Here is an 8,360-nt window from a genome sequence, read left to right as displayed (position 1 = left end):
ACGTTTTTACAGTTTGAATATTTGTATAGCGTACTTCACGAATGTTTAACTTACAGTCTACGTAGAGGCTTGTTTTCCATATTCACATAAAGTATTCAAACTCTCAGATATATATATTCTATACATCACATTATAAGATAATGAAAAATACTATTTCATTATATTTAGATTTTAATGTACCGTGTCGCTTTATACTCTAGATATTTTTGTCTGAATCATATAAACCAAAGGTAGTACAACACATCCAAATGGTTTGTTTGTTTGTTTTGAATTTAGCGCAAAGCTACACGAGGGCTATCTGCGCTATCCGTCCCTAATTTAGCAGTGTAACACTAGAGGGAAGGCAGCTAGTCATCACCACCCACCGCCAACTCTTGGGCTACTCTTTTACCAACGAATAGTGGAATTGGCCGTCATATTATAACGCCTCTACGGCTGAAAGGGCGAGCAAGTTTGGTGTGAGGGGGATTCGAACCCGCGACCGTCAGATTGCGAGTCGAACACATTCAAATGGAGAAATAAGCAATGTGACTATTTATACTGTATATAGCCCTGTTTTCATTCTGAGTATGTAAAATCAATATTACATTTACTTCTAGCGTATGTATTATAGAATTTTGGCAGAAGTTGTAAAGGTAAATGATAATTATATTTGTCTTCTAATTTCGCATTCACGTGAAAGTTAAAGAATTAGACAGAGTAAATATTTATGTTGTTTAGAAAGGTATTTTTCACCTGTATCGTAATGTGTAGCGTTATGTAGAAACAGTGTTAACTCTTGATTTATATTATGAGTCAGTTATAATATAATTCAGTGTACAGAACCCCGTGTCACTATGTACATATTTAATATTATGTAATTGTTTGTATTTAGCATTTTCAAAATGATTCGTTTCTTCTATATTATCGAACAAATGCATGACCTCGAAAGTTAAAAGAAACGCATGTATGTTTCACAACTTGTTGTTAGTGTCCAGCATATGACTAATGAATGCTCAAAAGTCAGATAAATCTGAGCAAAGCATAACCTGTTATGGTAAACTTGAGAGGCAGGAAAATGAAAAACATCTACATCAACAAAACTGTCAAAGATAAAAGATACAGACAGTTTTTAACTAATTAGAAATGATAGATCAACGACGATGGTATCGGTAAATGTTAAATCAGCCATTATTTCTAATGCACTTATATTATACAACCAGATAATCATCATATCACTTACCTGTGAAGTTTACAATTTCATCTTATAGTACAATGAAATATATCTGTAGAGGTCAGTGTGTTTTTGGTAGATTAAACGTATTATAAATACACCAATGTGGCACATAAGGATAGAAACCTAAAAGAGATAGCGACAACATGAAGCTCTCACACAACAAATAGTCGCTATCTTGGTACATGAGTTTAATACAAGGAAGAAAACTAATGTTGATTGGCAGTATTTCCTCACAGGTCATGAGCTAGTTAGTTTCTTGTGTTAAAGTTTCTTATGTTCTCTCTTATTTTGAAGCGATAGAGTGTATAGGGAAGACAGCTAGCTACTCGAGTCAACGCCATCAAGGCCTTTGTCCGACGTAAAGGACGTAGATTAAATACATCGACTTTACATCACTCTATCCTTGCACTAATGACTACTGTGAGTATCGACTTTACATCACTCTATCCTTGCACTAATGATTACTGTGAGTATCGACTTTACACCCCTCTATCCTTGCACTAATGAGTACTGTGAGTATCGACTTTACACCACTCTATCCTTGCACTAACGACTACTGTGAGTATCGACTTTACACCACTCTATCCTTGCACTAATGAGTACTGTGAGTATCGACTTTACATCACTCTATTCTTGCATTAATGACTACTGTGAGTATCGACCTTACATCACTATATCCTTGCACTAATGACTACTGTGAGTATCGACTTTACATCATTCTATCATTGCACTAATGATTACTGTGTGTATCGACTTTACATCACTCTATTCTTGCACTAACGACTACTGTGAGTATTGACTTTACATCACTCTATCCTTGCACTAATGAGTACCGTGAGTATCCTGTTGGGCATCTAGTTATAATTACTATCAATATTTCTGATTCCAATTCGTACTTTGGATTTGTAAAATGCAAAGCATTACTCCAAAGAACCTCTATCCACCAGTTCTTCCTTTAAGATTTCACTGAAACTTTTTCCTCTAGGTAAAACCTAGTTAGAAGAAATATCACTACCTCCATGTCAGCACTTGGATGAAGAACGAGCTTTTGTTGGAACTTGGGTGACAGAAGAAGTTATGAAAGCTCTTGTGTGTGAATACCAGATAATCAATATTTACGATACTTATCATTAATCTTGTAAGTATTCTAATCTTTCAGAGGAAATAAATATATATTTTTTTAAAACTTAAAGAGGAAAGTTCCGGATGGCTAGCACACCACAACACGCCAGAGTCACAACAAAATCTATGCAGAACAAGGTGTTTATCTAAGTCCGGAATGTATCCATACTAAACTTGGAAGAAGGCTTGTTTCTAATCCATGTTAAGCTCATTTTTTTTGTGCTGTTTAGACATGTCTGAAACAAAATTCAACTAGTGTATGTATAATCTATGAAAAAGTATCATACACTAATGATTGATAAGATTATTACAGACGTTACCTTTATCATCAGTGAAGTCGCTCTTAAATCAAAATTTATACATATGCAAGCACTGGTACAGATTTTTTCGTTGTATAACATAAAATCAAATTATTTCTCTCTCTATAATACATTAGCCACAAATCTGAATACACTTACACCTTCTAGAATAGAAACAAGTTCGATGTAATCGCTTTAAGATTTTTTTTACCATTTCTGAACTCTTGGATGAGAAGAAGTCATTGAGCTGCAGAATATTCGAACACGTCTTTTTTAACCTTCTGTTATCATTTATGTTATTTCAAAAATTGCTGTATTTTGAAACATTCTACATAAAAATCCTAGCGTTTTCTATAAAAATCTAGAACAGGTCTATGAAATTAGAGTATTAGACAAAAGTGTCGTCAAGATACCAGTTCTGTTATAATAACATTACTTGAACTAGAAAGAAGACTTTATATTGCTTATAAATTTGTAAAACTTTTGTATATAAATCATTGTTTGTAATAACTATTTGTACTAACTGTTATTGTAAATTGTATTGTTGTTTGTGTATTAAAACATATTTGTATTAGAGGAGTTGCAAACAACAAGTACTGGCAATTTTGTGGTAAATGTATTAATGACACAAAACATTATCACAGCAGATACAAAAGGAAAGTGAATAACTTGTAGTATGTACTAGAATTATGTGAAGGAGCCATTTGTTTAACAAAGAATATCACCCCTTGTTTTCCTGTTGACATACAGTTTATCAATGTAAGATTGTTTCAAGTGTCAAGTATTACTCTCCACAAATCAACGAAGTTGTTTCGTCGCTTTGTAACGTACGTCAATCAGACTTTCAATTTAAAACCTATTTCTTTATATTTAAACCTTTAGTAAAACAATATAAGTACTTTCATTTTTTCTTTCCTTGTTTTGTTTTAATTGCCAATTTTGACACCTGAACATCAACTTCTATTATTCATTCTTATACACATTCAATTATTCATATATCATAATAGCTGACTTACACTTACTTTTATTTGTATCTCCAACTGTGCCTGTACCTTTCGAGTGAAAGATTTTACCATTATAATCTTTTTGTTTAATATTGGTTTTTTGAAAGAGAATACTTAGTTCATATATTCCATTTATCTTAATAAGGGCCTAAGCACGTTGTGAGAAAGTGTAAACTCATAGTTAGATGTTTAAGCTTGTGAGGTCTTGATTGTTTTTCTGTCACATATTTTAACATTTTATTGCAAATGCTCTAGTTACTGCCTCAATTTAGTTTTGTTAAAGCTGAAAAATTATCTTAGTTCACTTGAAAAGTTCAACTGATATAAACATTTATCTTAAGTAAACTTTTATTTGAGTAACTAAATATTTACCCTACTAATACATTTAACTACATTTATATATCGTTGTTTTGTCTGTTTCAGTAGCACGTATCAACAAAAATAGTTATTTTATCATTAAAAATATCTTTTACATTCTGTTCTCGTTTGTAAACGTTTTCGTTATAATCAACATTTTATTTATTATGTTTCTCATATGTTTTACATTTAAAGAGTTTTTTGTTTCATATAATATCAATTTGTGAAAATCAGTTATGAGTTATATTTTGCTCTTTTATTGGTTGTAGTTATTAATCACAAAGGATGCACGATAACATTAATAAGGTAATAATTTTAACTTTAAGGCTGTTCGAGACGAGTTCAAGAGTTACGTTTGTCTTGACTAGAAGATCCTTTTTTTTATAACTTTGATCCCATGATGTCTAATATCTATCTATACATATTTCAAGACTTGAAAAGCGTTGTTAAAGAGTGCCTTCTGTTTGGTGAGGTTTTGGACAACGATTGGCCTCTTTATCAGTTCAAGGTGTTAGGTTTTATCAGGTAGGAAGACAGCTGTAGTTTTGAACTTCGTGAATTGAAAACAAAACGTAAAATAAAGTAGAACTGAGAGCAACTTAAGACTTATATCGTAGAAATCCACACTTTACTACTTAAGAACACAACCTTAAGATAGTGACATTTATCTGGTATTTACCAATTGTTGGCCTACTGCATGTAGCCATTGGGTTTTTGGTCTTCTTATGTTGAATATTGACCAAACTTTTTCATGATTATAAAGGGAGAACCAAACTAAAGAGGCTTCTTCTATTTGTCCATTTTACCTGCGTGTCTCGGTCTCAGTTGTCTTCCAGTCAGATAAGTTCTAGAAGAGGCATGTGTTGCTACAGATTTATGGAGTTGTTTATATTTTAGATTATTTACTGCCTAATGGTGTCCAGAAGTAAGGAGTACTTGTATGTATCGTACTGTGTGTTGCCTACACAAGTATAACCCATTAGAATAACAGTTGTGTACGCATTTTTATTGTTTAATGTGAACCTCAGTCATGTCCAATATATTGTTCGGCAACATGATAGTCACCACTTTCTCTCTGTTAATCAACTGTACTGACTGACAAGTACATCCATCCTGCAATTATGGTAGAGCTAACGTGCCTGCTTTTATTTCTTGTTTGTTTGTTTTTAATTAAGCCCAAAGCTCCACAGTTGGCTATCTGCGCTCTGCCCACCACGGGTATCGAAACCCGGATTCTAGCGTTACAAGTCCGCAGACATGCCGCTGTGCCACTGGGAGGCGCTTTTATTACTCTCAGCAAGAATGTCACATACGTAGAAATCACGAGACAAACACGTTTCATCAGTTTGGTTTTGTACTTATATTTCATGCCTAATATATTATCATTGAAAACTAATGTTTTTTTTTTTGTTTTCTTAAAGAATTATTGAAATGACAAAAACATAAAACAGAATCATGTTAATAACTTAATGGTTAGTTATCACGTTGATTTATCAATTATATTTGTTTGTTTACTTGTTGGATTTTGAAGCGATAGCCTATACAAGGAAAGCAACTAGTCAACACCACACACCGCCAACTCTTGTGCTACTATTCACAGACCAAACAGTCTCTCATACAACATATTCACAGCCCTCAAGTGAGGAGTGCGGTTGTTTTTGCGTGCCGATAATGGAACCTTATTTTCACAGTTCGACACGTTTGACCCTTACTATTAATGAATGTCCCCCAGTGGTACAGCGGTAAGTCTTCGGATTTGCAACGCTACAATCATGGGTTCGATTCCCCTCGGTAGACACAGCAGATAGCCCAATGTGGCTTTGCTATAACAAAACACGCACAGATATTAACAAAATGTTAAACATTTTATTTTTAAAGTAGCAAACGATGTTTAGATACCAAAAACTAATTGCTTTCTATGAAGCGTAAGGTAAAATTTATAAAGCACATTTTTACCTGCCAAGCAGATTCACCATTTGCTTTCAGCTTTATTTTACGGCATATATTAATTAGGCCAACAAAATACTCACAGAACAGTTTCAAACGAACAGGGATTTTGAGATATGTTTATTCTCTACACCTCAGATGCAATTTCAAACCATCATAGAGCATTTTAATTGGATTCAGGTTGTAGCTCTACAATTGGATCGTGATATGGTATGAGTCACTATTATGCTCAAGAAGGTATGCTCTTCTCAATAGATTTCTATAAGTACAAGCAAAACGACATAAATATGAGGCATCCATGGCTTCCTGTATTAATGCTAGTGGACCAGTCTCAAACTAGTTAAAAAAAGTTCATTCCATGATACAACTGTTCACACTTGGAGCAATACACTCATACATAAAATGTTATCCAGATTTCTCATCCATACAAACACAAGCAATGAAGAGAATAATCAACTGATCTACATGATGTTTTTCAAAAGTTATTCACTTCAATTTCGATGTTCAAAGAACATTTGCATTTATTAAATTGATATTATACGAGGATTTTTGCTTCATAATTCATGTAAAAAGAAAATGATTATTTTTTACATGTAGGCAAGTATTCTACATTATCATGCCGAAGGATCTTCAAATCCTTCAACAGCCATGGTAGCTGTTGTTTTTAGAAACCCTATGCAGTAGTGAATCATTAGTTTGTATGCAAGTTTCAAAAAAGACAGCGAAGTTACAATATAGATCTCCTGTTCCAATATATATATAAATATAAGCCCATGCAATTTATTTTATTCACGTTGAAACCTAAAGCATTTGGTGCAGTTTTAGCTGACATACCCACCTTAGTGTGAAAATAGTGAATGAGTTTTAGCTTATACACCCACCTTAATGTGAAAATAGTGAATGGGTTTTAGCTTATACACCCACCTTAGTGTGAAAATAGTGAATGAGTTTTAGCTTATACACCCACCTTAGTGTGAAAATATTGAATGAGTTTTAGCGTATACACCCACTAAATAGTTAGTGATTTTGTTTAGTTTTCCAGCCACTTTTAACATTCATGACATTAATTTGTTCAGATTGTAGTATAAAACATATGAGTTTAAGTTTGATAAAAAATATCCGAAACTGCAGTTCCGAACTGCACTGTATCTCACTGCAACAGTTAACTAAGTCGATAGTAAGGAATTTCACCTTATATAGTTTCAAGTGGTTTTACATTAGGCTTTAGTCTGTATAATTTAGTAAGGCGAAGAAGCTGTAAGTGTTAGAAATATACGTCAAAAGTTGGTCGCATTCAGTCCCTTCTTTTTTGTATATGAATATAGAGGTATGTGTAAAGTGTTAGTGTTGTCATTTGCTTGTTGGCATATTGGCACTTAGCCAATATTTAACTGTAATTTTAACAAAATATGAAGTCTGCTAAGTGATCAAGTGATGTTGAGTCAGTTCATGTACATTCGTTAGAGCAAGAGGAAACTGAGTTTGAGAGTTTTATGTATTTCTCTTTTGTTTCAAGTTGTGGCATTCAGGTACACTGATACTGAAAGATAAGTAATAAAGTATCCATAATAACACATTCTGTAAATGTGTTGCAGTGAATAATTTCGAACCCAAACAGTAAGACAAAAATAGAAATAATCCTGGTTTACTTCCCAAACATAGACAAAAGCGTTAAAAGTCAGTACACCAGAACCCAGTGCTGCATACGTCTCCGATTATTCCAAACAACATTTAAAGGAAAGAAAAACTCCTAACTCATATTAGTTTGTACAAGTATCTATGTCATCTTTTGAGAAAACTTAAGTAAACATGTCTAAATAAAGATATATTCTAAACAAATTATAAACGGTAGAATTCACGACTGTTTTGTTCATTACAAAGTTATCATCCAAAACTTTCATGTCTTATATAATCGGCTTACATGTACCAGTCATATACTGTATTAGCAGTAACTTATAACCGTGATATAAAGTGGGAAAATGTACTTTTTTACAGTTGGAATTGTTCAAATGTACATTTTGTTGAACAAAGCAGAAAGCGGAATAGTAGAATGGAAACCAATCAAAGAACCTAACAAGAACAATGATAAAAACTTTCGTTTATCAGTCCTGTTCATGGCTCCTCAGGTCAGTCTGTCACAAATTTCTATAACTTGACATCCACAAATTTTTTATATATGTGGTGATAAAAGTATCGTCATCATGAGATTTTCTCAGTTTAAATCAAGTCTAATTTAGGTGTTGTCAAGTATTCATAAGATGTAACTTTTTGGCACAGACGTTCTATTTCCGATTTTTTTTAACTGGTAAGTTTGTTTGTTTGTAATTAAGCACAAAGCTACACAATGGGCTATCTGTGCTCTGCCTACCACTGGTATCGAAACACGGATTCTAGCGTTGTAAGTCCGCAGACATA

Source organism: Limulus polyphemus, unplaced genomic scaffold, assembly GCF_000517525.1.
Source record: "Limulus polyphemus unplaced genomic scaffold, Limulus_polyphemus-2.1.2 Scaffold1220, whole genome shotgun sequence".
NCBI classification, from domain to species: Eukaryota; Metazoa; Arthropoda; class Merostomata; order Xiphosura; family Limulidae; genus Limulus; species Limulus polyphemus.
This window is presented reverse-complemented; position numbering follows the sequence as displayed.